Genomic DNA, 13,986 nt, shown 5'->3' with positions numbered 1-13,986 from the left:
TTGTAATCACATTCCTGATATCTGAAAAACAAAACTATTTTTTTTTAAAAATTAGATAACTGATTTATTAACTTCATCTCAAGACGTCTGTTTTCTCAAGAAAGTGAAATAATGAACCAGTGATCTTAAGATAATAACATCTAAAAAAAGAAACAGGTGCAACATGAGCATCCTCAGCTTCCGTACAAAATCAGTGCTGGGATATAAAATCCATCAGATGGCTCAGTAAGTAAAGAATAAAATGTGACAAATTCAAATAAAGACATCAGGTACTCAAAACATATATGACTGACAGTGTGACAGAGTTATGATTCAACTTAGACCTCTTTAACCAGACGTGTCATAAAACCCTCCCTCCCCTGTTTTTTGCAGTTATAACCTGTCATTTTTCTTTCCCTGCACCTTAAATATTCTGCAGCGTAGCGCTCCTTTCTTGTTTATGTACGATCTTAAACATGTCACTTTTAAGCCACAATTTAGTTAAATAACTCAGGAGAAGCCGGTGCTGCCAGCACAGCAGACGTCCACATCCAGATACACAGATCTCCTTAAAGAGGACTCTGACATATCTCTTGTCTGAGCGCGAGTGCAGGACACTGATTTGGGCGTCGCAGCAAGGGCGGCTTTTGTGTTCCTGCAGTCCAACAGCTTCCTGCCGTCTGGCTTCTGAGAGTGGAGTGAGGGCCGACAAAGGTGGTTATCCATTGTTGCATAGACAGGTATAGTAATTACATTCCCCTCCATTCAAGCCCTATCTCCATACAGCACCAGCACACCCCTCTAAAACTCCATTATACGCTTGCCAAATGGAACAATAGACCCAACATTCAATGCTTTTGGCACTCAAAAAGAGACACTGACCCCCTCTGGGGTTAGACATCAAATTGTGTCACGGTCTCACAGGCTGCAGAATACAGTACCACTTTTAATTTATGGTTGCAGAGCCGGGTGTCGCATCAGCTGCTGGATTATCATCACTTTGGCATGAGTGCACTTTAAAGCTCTCACCCTTGCCCTGAGCGGGTTTCGGTCACTTTAATATGGGCGAGTACTGTTTCTTTTTTGGGTCCTTCAGCAACAGGAAGCAAGAGTTCAAAGGGATATTAAATCTTTAAAAGTTATATTTGTGTCACGCTCAGCCTAACAATCTCAACTGTGATGGATCCTGCAGCACACTTTACTGGTAGTCCATCCTGTGACGTTGCAACCTAATCCGTTCAATGTCAAATATTTTCAAAATAAAAGTCCAGTCCTGCTAACTGTAACTTCCTCTGGAAAACATTGTAACTTGAACCTGATTTTGGGTAAAGACATAAAACTGTGACGTTGTTATACTTGAAACATAAAGCAGTACTATCATCAAATAGTAATCAGAGCTTGCACATTTATCAGTTTCCGTTGAAATCCATTGCATGCATGGCTCATGTAACATTTTTTGCAGATATTACTTTAAAATTGTACAGCGAGAACTGTGTGCTCCTGATTGTTTGTCACAGCCTGCTCTTCCAGGTTTGCTCTAAGTGACACTCAGTTGAACTGTTCTAGCTCAGTAGACAATTCCTAATGAATACAGGCGCGACAAACATCTCACCGTATCATGCACAGCAGCTCGAGAGCGCACAGATGTTATAGTGGGGCCCGAAGTAGCCCACAAAGCAAGGCACATGTCTCGTCTGATGAGAGAGCTCATTTGGAACTGCCATTAGTAGACGTATGATTTATGACTGTGTCTGCAGAAACCAATGCTTTCACTCCTGCAGCACCAGCAGCTCAGAACAGAGGGTCTCTCAGCAGCTCCTGTGCTGTAGCTCAGATGTAGAGCAGCGAGCTTTGGTAGGGTGGATGGAGAGTTGAGGGAAGGTGTCACAAAGCACTGTTGCAAAAATGTTTTAAAAGAAGGCAATAATATAAAAATGTGGAGCGGGTTTAAATAAAACAAGAAAAATCTTCTTTTGGAGGCTGAGTGAGATGCTTTTTTGATTTAAGAAGCTATTTTTGAGCGTACACATGGTGTGGGATGCATTCACAGTGAGCCGACAGAGGAGGTTGGATTTTCTTTGTAGATGATATTGACGTTCAATTAACCACAAAAGCCTCTCTGAGCTTACAAGTCCATCGTTTTCACGACATGACAGAGGACTGTAGGCGGGCGGTGCTTTGTTGTATCGCGGTTGCAAAAATTCCAAACGTTTACTTGATATTGTGAAATAACATCTCTCGGTTTTTAAAAGTAAATGCATAACTTTGGCTTGTGTTTTATTTCAGCTTTCAGAAATCATCGATGACTTCAAGGCTTAGCTTGAAAATGTCGTCCCTTTTACACCTCCGACAAAACAGTGTTGATATATTTCTATTCAAGAATATACACATTTAGTTTTTTACCTGACTTATCTAATCTTATTCTGCCTCGATGTATTCTTCTTTTGTTTATTCTATTTGTCTTAGCTTTGCTTCTTTTTCAAGTTCCTGTGATGAATGAAGTTTTAATGATGCATCATCGAGGTCTATACATTTATAAGCAGCATTTTGTATTTCTTTGAGTTACTGTTTTTTAATTAAAGCACAATTTGATCACTTAACCAACTGAACTGTTCCAGCTTCATACTGGAAACACGCTCCTGTTTCTTTAAGGAGTCAGTCATCCTCCAGTCCACCAGAGGGCCCCAGCCGAACCAATCACCTGGCTGCTCACCTGTTGAGCATTTGAAAGTAGCTCTGCCCATTTCCAGTTTTGAGTGTGCACTTTCCCTCCTTTTCTGACAGTTTCTACCTTCAAATATTCCTGTTTGTACTCCGTTGGATTTCTCAGCCTCCATGTTTGAGTTTTTACTTAAGATGGTTTTTTCATGTCTCTGCTGCTGCTTCCTGAATCTGTTTTTGAACCCAGCCTCCACTAAACCAGAGTTGAGAAGCAAACACTATATCCAAAAGGTGCCAACAGCGAGCCCTCAGGCAACGCTTTTCCTATCTAAAAGCCTTGTAGTGGAAACAAGTCCTCAGAGGACGCATAAACCTGGTCACCTGTCACTTGTGTTTCATGTTTTTCTCTGTGATATTTACACAATGTAAACCGCTGTTTTGACCAACTAATGTATAAAAAACAAAGCAGGACTTATCTTTTATTTCTCTCCCTCTTCTTGCTAAGCAGGAAGTGGAAGCCGGTGGTGTCAGGATGGAGGTGTCGCTCCCTGCCAGGGTGCTCTGCCGTGCCACATCTGTCCATCTGTCAAGCATAGCGGCCCATCAATCAAGCAGCTGAATGCAGGTGAGTGCGAGGTGCAGTGTACCACCATTAATCACTCGGAGACATGGACACCAGCAGGATATGATGTGTTTTTGAAAGACAGTGACGATTGGGCATGTAATCTATTTATCCTCGCCTGCATGTTATTTTTTATTCTGCTGGTTAAAGGTGCAGTCACAGACGCCGATCTCTGCGTCTTCGTTCCAAAGCTTCTTATTTTGGCAGCAAGTAAAACGCATTCATTATAACATCAAGGCTGTGTGAGTGTTCTGCGAGAGTCAGGGTTTTTGCTAGATGAAAGGTTGTAATTAGTATTAAAAGGCTGACAGCGATTATTGGAGATCTAAAAGATGACCTTAATATAGACGGGATCAAACTTGAGCCTGTAGTTGTTATGTGTCTGGTCATATTTTAACTGGTGGAGTGAGAGGAGCTTTTCTCTGCAGACTATAAAACTAGAGCTGCAAAAGAAATCTCAGTTTCATTTTGGCAATATGATCTTTTGCAGTCAACACATTTAAATGAATCGCAGTTAAAAACAACTTAATGTTATGTTTATAATCATTACTTTATCACTCAGCACATTTTGAACTTTCCCTGCCTAACCTCTTTCCAACTCCACACAATCAGCTTGTAGCTCTGCTTTTCATTTCCCAGCTGATGACATCAATTAGGTTGTCAGACGACGTTATTCAACTGATTCCAAATGCTAAGTCGATCCTCTTTGTTAAGAGCTCCTCTACGGGACTTCGTCATGGTGGTTGCTTTGACTTTTAGATTTTTTATTTCTGCAGTGATGGTTCAAAACATCTTCCCTTTAATGTGACAGTGTTACTGTCCTCAGGCTGCTTTTGCCTTCGGCTTTTTTTGGATCTTTTCTTGTGTTTATCCAAATGAAAAACTGCTGAATGTAAAGCTCTTGGATCCAACAGCTGATGCTCTACACAGTGTGTTAGCTTAAGTAAAGTCACAATGCAACAGTAATCCATAGTTTCTTCTTCCTAGCTATCCACAGAAAGAATCAAAAATAGACTCCTGGTCATTGTGAACAAGCTGCGCACTGTGTCTGACTCAGCTGTAGGTCTGACAGACACACACTTCTAAACGTGAATTCAGGCTCAGTTTGGTCTGTCGGTATGATTCAGCTCTTGGAGAAGCTCCCTGCTGCGGGAATTCAGCATAGCAGCACAAAATCCTCCGCAACATGTTAACGAACACTCAGGGAGCATTATGATAATCCACCAGAGTGAATTAACGGAGACAATACAGCCCTCTGGGGTGCTTTGAGCACTCCTCATGCAGGTGGAGGCAGCTTTAAGCAGACACCAGTGGTAATGTGGGTGTCAAGGCATTTATAGGGAGACATGACCAATGTTGTGACAGTGTTTGAAATATTTGCTGGAGTCTCCTGTCAGAAATCATTTATTGTAAAAATGTGCCTCGTGTAAGCTCCCTCACCAGGCTGCTACTTCTTTGCAGTTTTTTGAATTAATGCAAAAGCCGACATCCTCATGGATCTCACCAGATGTACAATTCATACCTCTTTAACGTTCCTTCCTGTTTCCCTTTGGACCTTCTCTCTCTTGTGGCAAACAAATCAAGTCTCCTGCAGACAGAAGAGAAAGTTTGCAGAGTGATAAACAGAAACAACAGATACAGAAAAAAAAGAGTTTTGCTTGGAAAAAAAAAAAAAGAGGCAGAAAGTTACTGAGCTGTGGAGAGATAGAGAAGTCAGGGGAGTAAATAGAGATGGATAGCGGTGCTCGGCTTCTTTATTTCAGTTTTTGTTTTGTTGTTTGGTTGCATTTGAAGCCAAAGAATGGAAGAGAAAAAGTACAGTCACTGACTGAAGGTGTTGATTGTTGAGAATCCTTGCTTGTAAAGTTGATCTGCTTTGAGTTTACCAATTACAGTGTATTGGTTGGACTGACTTCTTAAAATGTGGAAATATATTTATTATTTACAGTATGCTAAAATTGTTTTCAATTGATATTCAAAAAGGAAACCTGCTGGATGTCTAAGATGGATAAACTTGCAATTATAGAAGCAGATCCAAAATCCCTTCATTTAGCCTAATACATATGCACTTTAACAATCATATCTTATTTGTATATCCATTTTGTAACAGCAGAAATGTGCTTTTCCATCAGTAAATCAAACCCACAAGCCGATTAGAGCAAAATATGCCGGTGTTATGGTGTAAATGGTCTCATTTTGCTTTATTATTCAGCCTGCTGTATGAATCCCAAACATGGCAGGAATGTAAAGCATGCCTGTGTGACAATTTGGTATGGGGAGAAGACAGCACTGCCAAAGAAATCTTTAATAAAAGATAAACAACCTCCAACCTGACACAGCTGGTAGTGGAGCTGCAGAGGAATGTAGAAGAGCTGTGTGGCTCCAGGAAGGGCAGGAAATAAAATACCACCCTTTTTGTTTAAGGTTTTTAACCCTTATTTGTGCAATTTGAAATGTCAGCGTTTTAACATATTTGTGAACGTTTGTCATGACTGCCACCCCAGAGGAGCATGTTTCATCTCCACTGTTTTGTGTGAACACACATCCCACAGCGGTGTAACACATTTCCTGTGATGCTATGCAAGGGCATGTTGGCTGCACTAATTCAAACCGTAAATTTCTTAATAGTGGTGTTGCATGAGGACATGAAATGGTTTATTCATGACAGAAATATTTTAACGGCACTCACCTTGGACCTTTTGAAATTCGCTGGAAAGGAAAATCGAGTAAGAGCTAAATAAGAGAGAGAGGAAGCGTAAAGGATGATAATTTGCCATATGAATAAATAATTTAAAAGCAAACGCGGTGCTAAGCTTTAACATGAAACGCCCCAAAGGCAATTAACTCAGGGAGGAGAGAGAGAGCGAGGGCAATCAATTTTGTTTATCAGTGAAGTCTAACTTTTACACGGGCCCATGAGGTTTAGGAGTCCCTGATATCTGATTTTATGATGCATGTTTTATTCAGCCGCACACTCGTGGCTTTGTGGCTTCTCAATGTCCAGCTGCTAAGTGTTTGAATTACTGCTTTGAAAGAAAGTAACTACAGATCAAGGCTGGAGCTGCAGGATTGCCCACCTCTGTGCTCTACTGTAGTATATTTCTGTGCTAAGCATGAAGTGAGTAGGAAGAGATGATCTTAAAAACAGCAGAATTTCAATTAAGGGGGGGTAGAAGCATGTGGAAAAAATAACCAGCATCCAAGGGAAGGTGCAGAAGGACCCAAAAAAACACATTTAAATTTCCAAAAACTCAGGAACAAATGTTAGAAAGCTGGAAATCTCTGCTTAACCGCTTTAAATGAAAAGCCTGCTTTTGTCTACTTTTGTCTGAAACAGAGGAGTTATAATCCTTTCGATAATTGCTTCCACTTTAACTCGTTAACCTGCTTTGTTTTCATAAAACATTTTGAGGCAAGACAAGAAAGCTTGATAAGTTCTTAAGTTTGCCTCTCAGCACTATTAAAGTTCCTCAAAGTCTTAAAACTTCTCCCTACCTGACCTCATCTAAGATTTGAGTGTTTTCAGTGGATCTCCTTGAGCAACGTACTTCTTTGTGCTTTACGACCTTTGCTCTTGAGTCTAGACTTTGCAGCTTTGGGCTGTGTTGCAGCAGACAGCAGGAGAGAGGACGAATGAGTTGAAAGGGCGCAGGACGTGGAAGATGTCTGTGCTCGTGTTTGATCCTTACTGTCTTGGTATTCCTGAGGCGCTCACTGAGTCCAGTAATTGAGAGATGTTACAAAGGCTGCTCTATAAAATCCTTGACCTTGAGGTTCAGTAGCTGGTGGATTTATTTTGGAAGTTCACATGAGGTAACGGCATGTAAATAGCCGCCGGTGTCAGGCTGAGTGGCTCTGATATTGATAGCTGCTCACAATCAAAGCTTCCATTCTCCGGCACTATATCCCAAGGAAGTGTGTTTCTTTGCTCAAATATGAATGATGTGTTACCGACTCAGTATGAGCGACCAATTTCCTATCGTGTTTGCTTTCAAACCCGTACGCTACCTAAAAATACAAAGCTTGTGTTTTTTTTTTCCTCCGTCAGCTGAAGAAATTAAAGAAACTGAGAGACACGAGGCAGGCAATTGGAAATTATGTTCAGAAGTTTAAAAAAACACATTTAATTACGCCTTGAAATGTGTGTTCAGAGTTGTATCAGCACCTCGACTAAAAATAGTAAATTCAATTTAAATTAGCAATAAAATGTCTCCCTAGCTTTCCATAATAAATATTAGTCCATTCATTGTAATTAGGAAATGATTTTCTTCTCATTCCTTGAAACTGTGTCTATTCTCTCTGCTTGGTTTTATTTCCCCTGAACAAAAACAGAAAACATCATTACCCAGTGTCTGCAACCAGTTCAGTCTGACACCTTTATCTTGTCTTCTTATTAAATGTGAAGATTGTTTCTTAAACCCAGGAGCCAAGAGAGCTCCAGTGTGTCCCAACATGTTTGGCTAAAAGCCTCTCGTGTGTGTGTGTGTGTGTGTGTGTGTGTGTGTGTGTGTTCTGCGTCTTAACCTCTGGATTTAAAGACCTTGCGTGCATCCATCAGTCATCCATGATATTTTTCAGAGCATCAAAAGACTTCAAAGATTGTTTTGATCTGGAGAGCAGGATTTTGACCTGATGAAACCAACATAATAGATATTGCCAAAGAAGACGGGCAGAGCGAGCGTGGTCGGCTCCACTCTTGATCTACTCAAGTTCTATACCTGTGAGACTCAGGACGCTTCTGGCAACCAAAAAAAAAAAAATCAAATGTTTGCTCTAATGTCTCAATCAGAGTCTTTTTGATGGAGATGTGCCTTGTTAAGATGGCTACCCTCTGAAGCATGTGTGAGAGAGAGGGAGAGCCCTGGATTGATTTTTCGGTGAGGGGTATTAATCAGGAAATTGGATAAATCAGTGAGTGAGACGAGGGTAAGAGCGTCCTCAGAGTTGATTTTTGAAAAGGAAAAGTAAGATCTAAGTTCTGGATGTTCTTCCTCTTTTATGCATCCATTGGATTGCAGATGCTTTACACAATGATGCACATTTTATTACTGCAAAGGTGAAGATATAAAAGTCAAAGGCTTTATTGAAAGTACTGTACCGTTTTTTGAGAAGATAGATATCAAAGTTCTCTTGAGGGAGGATAGATAGATACTTAAATGATCTTGGGGAAAATACAGCCAGTAGCTGCTTACAAAAGCCATGACGCCCCCCCCCCCCCCACCTCCCCACCTGGACATTTAAATGAGTCTGTGCTGATGTGCTCATGTTATTTTTAAGTAAGGTATCATCCTACATGTACTGCATTATCAGGTGAAAATACTCAATATGGGACCTACTTGGGATTCTTTGGCTTTTGCAGACCGCCTCAAGTGGACACTTTAGGGACTGCAGATTTTTTTGTGGCTTTGTATAATTGTGTTCCTAATTCATGTGTTTTTTGATGCTAAAATGAGAAGGGCGATACCCTTGAGCAGGATGCAACTCAGTTTCAGTCTTTCACGGCTTTTGTTTACCAAAAGATGAGTCAACGTTGCTGTAGGAGCCAATTTAGTGTTTGTGTGTGTTTTATTTCTATGGCTTTAGTTTATAGGTTTATTTATTCAATTTGGGCACTAGGTGGTGATAATTGATCATTTGGGTTAATTGGTCAGGTGGTTGGTTGAGTGTTTATATGTCACAGGTGAACAGGAACATCCGGTTCTTACCGTAACAGAACGTAACACAGGATAACACAAGTAGGATATTTAACACAACAAAAGAACGACAACAGTATAATCTCTGAAATAACAACTCATCATATCATCATCACGTTAGTCTCTGCTTCATATGTGACAACAAACTGGAACATCAGAAAGTACTTTAATTTTGGACATTTGTTTATTTTTTACACGTCAAGAACTTTCCATACACCTGTACGAGTGACTAAAGGCAAGAGAAGAAGTTTGGACATTAGATAGTCACTATAGTTGCTTTATTAATCTTTAAAAATGTTTTTGCAAGCCTGCGTCGCTTGCTAAATAGACATGGAGCGTTCCAGTTCTGAACTCAGCCTGAACTTGAATACGTAGAGCGAGGTCTGAATCCTTATCATCAGAACGCCGCTCTTCTTCTGTGGAAATGAAATTGGTTTGAACATGATGAACATTACAGCATTTCTCCCCTCTCGGACCTAAAAGACTAATGCAAGTTTCACAGTAAAAAAAAAAATCAATGAATTATAAATGAGGCTACCTGCAGAGTCTAACATGTGTGTGTCATAATCAAACCAGCGCAGTCTGTTTATTCCAGCTCTCTCAGTCAGAAGAAGAAATAAAGAAAACCTCTCCTGCATATCAGAAAAGCTGGAACACATTTAGTGAGCCTCTCCACTCCCAACCTACCTGCCCTCATTGATGTGGCAATTTCACACAAAAATACAATAATAGCACATGACCCAGGCCATCCACTCCATTGTCACTTCACAAAAGCCCCCCTCCCCCCGGCTACAGATGCAGAAGGTTGAGGAGTAAAAGAGCCCATTTCTGCAGGAGCTTTGCCCTGCCTGAGCCATAGAAATTCTTAAGAGTGCCTTTTTATATTTTCGAGATTTAATGTTCAGTTTTCACATTTGAGCTGCGCCGCAGTGGATGGAGCTAAAATCCTTAACACACTTTTCGAGACATTCCAATTTGAACGGGTGCACACAAAGTTGCAGCAAAATTGGCGACTCTGAAAATTGCATAAATCTAATTTCTATGGTGTTAGAAAAACCCAGGCTGATACTAAATGAAGCTCAAGGCCAGAGGCTTCTTTTTGATTACAGAGTGAGTTGAGGGACATTTTCTGACTTTGTACACACAGACGCAGACTGCAGGCCCTAAATATTAAAGAGCATGTCATCAGTGCTTCAGTTTCTGGTCTAATCTGGGGCTTTGATTGAGCTTTTGCCTATGTAGAGCCAGCTTTACAGTAATGTACTGTAACACAAATGTCTCTGACTCTAAATGTAACCTTCTCCTCTGACCGTTTGTCCCGCTGCCTGTAAGAGCAACAGGCTGTGACACTCGGCTGTTCCTGATGTCCAAACGCCCTTCACTGCTGTGATAGCTGAACGGACAGTATCGTGCAACCCCCCCCCCCCCCCCCCCCCCCTCCCTCGGGATCTGCCTCCAGGCAAACAAACTTATCTTGACCCAACTCGGCACCCCTCCACCGCCCCACACATCTGACACCGACATACAGTACACCAGCTGATTTTTGGATAAAATAATAGAAGACGGAGAAAAATCTACCCAAAAGAGAGACACCTAAGATTTTTGAAGTTACGTTGCAAACATAAAATAAGAACTTTATGGAAGAGCTTCACATACATCTCTGACATTTTGAAGCACAGCTGATTTTACTTTTTCATTTCTGTGTCACCATGTTCCTTGGGTGACTGAGAATGCGGTCGCTGTTTCCTTGGCTTCCTCTCTTATTTCCCCAGAGTCTGCAGTGACTTGAGTTGCCAAAATCTTTAATGAGCCTCAGCAGGAGAGCATGTAGGTGTGGATATGGATTACTTCTCTGTTGTCATCACTCATTCGGCAAAAGAAGATCCCATCTCCCCATCACCCGGCGCAGTATGGCGTCAAGTTATGCACGAGCAGGGTGACGCTCACATGCAGATTAAATATAATGTACACGTATAAATCACGTCTACCACCAACTGTTTACCTGTGAGTCTTACATACTGCACTTTATATTCATTTGGCAGCAGCTCAGACAGTGTAGACAGTCAGAAGAAGACAAAGTACAGTATAAGCCTTTAATGTACAACTGCTGGAGTGAAAAATAGGGTGCCGTCACTCTCACACACACACACACACACACACACACACACACACACACACACACACACACACACACACACACACACACACTCTTGCACGCTCCCAAATTGATTGACTGCTCTGTTTTCAACACTGCACAGTATTAAATAAAACCAGCTAAATAAGTAATGCTGTGTGATGCTGCAACAGAATTGTTTACCTCGGTTATATCTATCTGTTTTTAGTTTTATTGAACATCTAGATATACCAAGTTGGATTGCTTTAACTGTTTTAAATGCAAACACATGGTATGTGTTTTTTTTATTCTGCTGCAAAATTAAGAATGCTAACCTTTAGAGCACGTCATGGTTTTGCTGTTTTATGCTCTTTACGCCTCAGTCCTGCCTCGATAGTTTTCCACTGCTGCGGTTGTTTTGCAGAAATGTCCTTACACGTGTTATGAACCCAAAAGAGACTTTTCAAAGCTGAAGACTCCTCCCTCTGCACATGCCTTTCAGCCTCTCTGTGCCCTTACTTTTATTTCCTTAAATCAATATTCACATGTCAATTAATCTGCAGGAGAAATAAAGAAAAAAAAAGCTTCATTAACCACCTCCTTCTAATCAACCTGGAACAAACATGATTGCTCTGAGCCATTTCCATTAAAAAAACAAAAAACACATGCATTAAATGTATGCGTCCTCTGTATAACATGGTAATGTATTCAGGCTCAGGACACAGCGCTGTGTAAGGAGAGCTCTGCTGCAGTGAGAACAAACACTCTCAATAAACCATGTCGGCAGAAAATAAATAAAGAACCTATGCTGCTGTCCTGAGGTTGAACTTTGAAGGTCTGTTCCAAATCAGTTTAGTGTAATTTCACACTGTCATTCTAAGTTGGAAGAGGGAGCCATCAAACACAGCAGGCCTAATATGTTGTTTCTTCTCTAATGGCTGACTGCTTGGCTCTCAGATCTGAGCGCCTTTTGAAGTTGCGCTTCCCTCGACTTGATAAGTGTGACTAACAACCAACAGCGGGTTTCCACCGAGTAGCAGCAATATTGTTAAAAGTAATAGAGGTGTTATCTCACTAATGCACTTCTTATTTTACAACCGTTGGAGGGAGTACCAGCAGGGGGATGGGGGGGGGGGGGGGGTTCGGGAGGTGTTGAGGACAACAACTGACGCCTGTTAGCTGCATTTTCCACAGCCGTGACTTTAGAAGATGCTCGTGGTGTTTTTATGAAGCTGCAGCTTGTCTTGCAGGCTGTTTACTGCGTAGAAACGAGTCGCACGACAGCAGCGCCTCGCCTAATGAAAATAAATCATAAATGATGACTCGGGGAGCCAAAGTGAATTATTTAAAGCCGCGTCAATTCCCAGATTTTGTGGGGTCGCAGGTTCTTGAACCCAGATCCTTGAGATTTAAAGAAGCTAATAAGTTCCTGGTTTCAACACAGGAATGAATTATGAGGAGGAAGTGGGCCTCGTGCGTTACAAGAGCGAGGATACAAAGTGGTTTTGAACATTATTTGCTGTGTAAATCCTCAGCTGGAGAAAATACTTTCTCAAAATTGTCTTTCTGTTTCCTTGTGATCGTCACAGCCACAAACAAAACAAACATCAAGAGCCTTTTATTACCAGCTGATAATCCGCAGCTCTAAATCCTAAAAATATAGTCAATTCCAGAAACACAGGCCATGTGTTTGGCTATTTATTAAAACTTTTGGACTATTTGTCGACTTAAATTCCCCATTGTGACGCAGCTCAGTCAAGATATTTGTTTTTAGTTTCACTTAAACCCGAGATTACGAGCTCACGATGATGACTCGAGCAGCTTTGTGCGACACTTCTCCCCACTGACTGCTCGAGGAGGTTTACGAGACGTGGACAGAAGACAGAAAACAAACAAAGAAACCAAACAGAAGTAAAGTTAGTGGAAAGTGACGCTTGTAGGCCTGTAATTAAAATCAAACTTTAGACTAAAAATGCAGAAAAAAAGAACAATAATTACATTTATAGATACACATCTTCAGATTTAACAGTACTGATCTGTTAGCTCACATTAAATGCATTATTTTAGATATCTCTTTATTTTATCTGCTCTAATGGCGGCAGCACCTAAATTAAGACACATTTGTGGTTCATTTAACAAAACAACAAAAGGCTGATAATAACATGAACCTATCACACTGGTGTTTATTAACAACCTTAATTTGCAAACTCTGAAGACCCACACGTTTGGTTTATTGGTGACATTAAATGCAACAGAGATAAACAGCCAACCCAATTATAGAAGAATCTAAATTTTCATTATAATAGATTTGTAATGTTCCCCTGATTACATTTTTATCAACTGTAACATACCTTAGGAATTGCACATTTCTGCTACAACTTCAATGCAGGTATTTTCTAAATGATTTAACCAGAACGTAAATGTCTTAACAAAAGCTTCCTCTAGTTGAAGAAATACAAAAACTAGGGATGCAAACCCCAGACTGTGATGTAGTGTGCACTCTGTATGCCCTCAATCCAGCCCAAGGACCTCCAATGACCTATGTGCGATACAAAATCCATAGCAAATAAACATTGTCTGAGAACATAATCCAAGCAGCAATTACATTTTCCATCAAAATGTGGCAGAACACATTACGATTTCAACATCGTTTTAGTGCAATTGTAGCATAAACGGATAACCCACATTCATCGCAAATGACTTCTGGTTGAACCTTGAGCTTGACTCTCCTTTATGCTTTATCTTAATGCTTTTTGGGCAGGATTAAAGATAAAACATACCAACCAAAACGCTGTTTATGTTACACCACAGAGACTGAGTGGATAGGTTTGGAAAATGGTTTCGTTCTCGATGTGCAAAACGCATGTATTAAAAGAGCTGAGCTCCATGTGATGCGCTGTGGTCTTGGGCTGCAGATT

General features: G+C 40.8%; 1 long non-coding RNA gene across 1 annotated transcript in view; it reads left to right on the top strand.

The window, feature by feature from the left end:
• The window catches only part of LOC136178147 (uncharacterized), an 86,626-nt gene that overhangs the window by 7,416 nt on the left and 65,224 nt on the right, over positions 1–13,986 (top strand). Inside the window, exon 2 of the long non-coding RNA XR_010665512.1 lies at positions 3,149–3,265. This is a non-coding gene — a long non-coding RNA (uncharacterized lncRNA). The remainder of the gene's footprint in view (positions 1–3,148; positions 3,266–13,986) is intronic.

Source organism: Labrus bergylta, chromosome 24, assembly GCF_963930695.1.
Source record: "Labrus bergylta chromosome 24, fLabBer1.1, whole genome shotgun sequence".
Taxonomy (NCBI): domain Eukaryota; kingdom Metazoa; phylum Chordata; class Actinopteri; order Labriformes; family Labridae; genus Labrus; species Labrus bergylta.
Note: the sequence above shows the minus strand (reverse complement) of the source record. Positions and strands in the feature narration are given on the sequence as shown.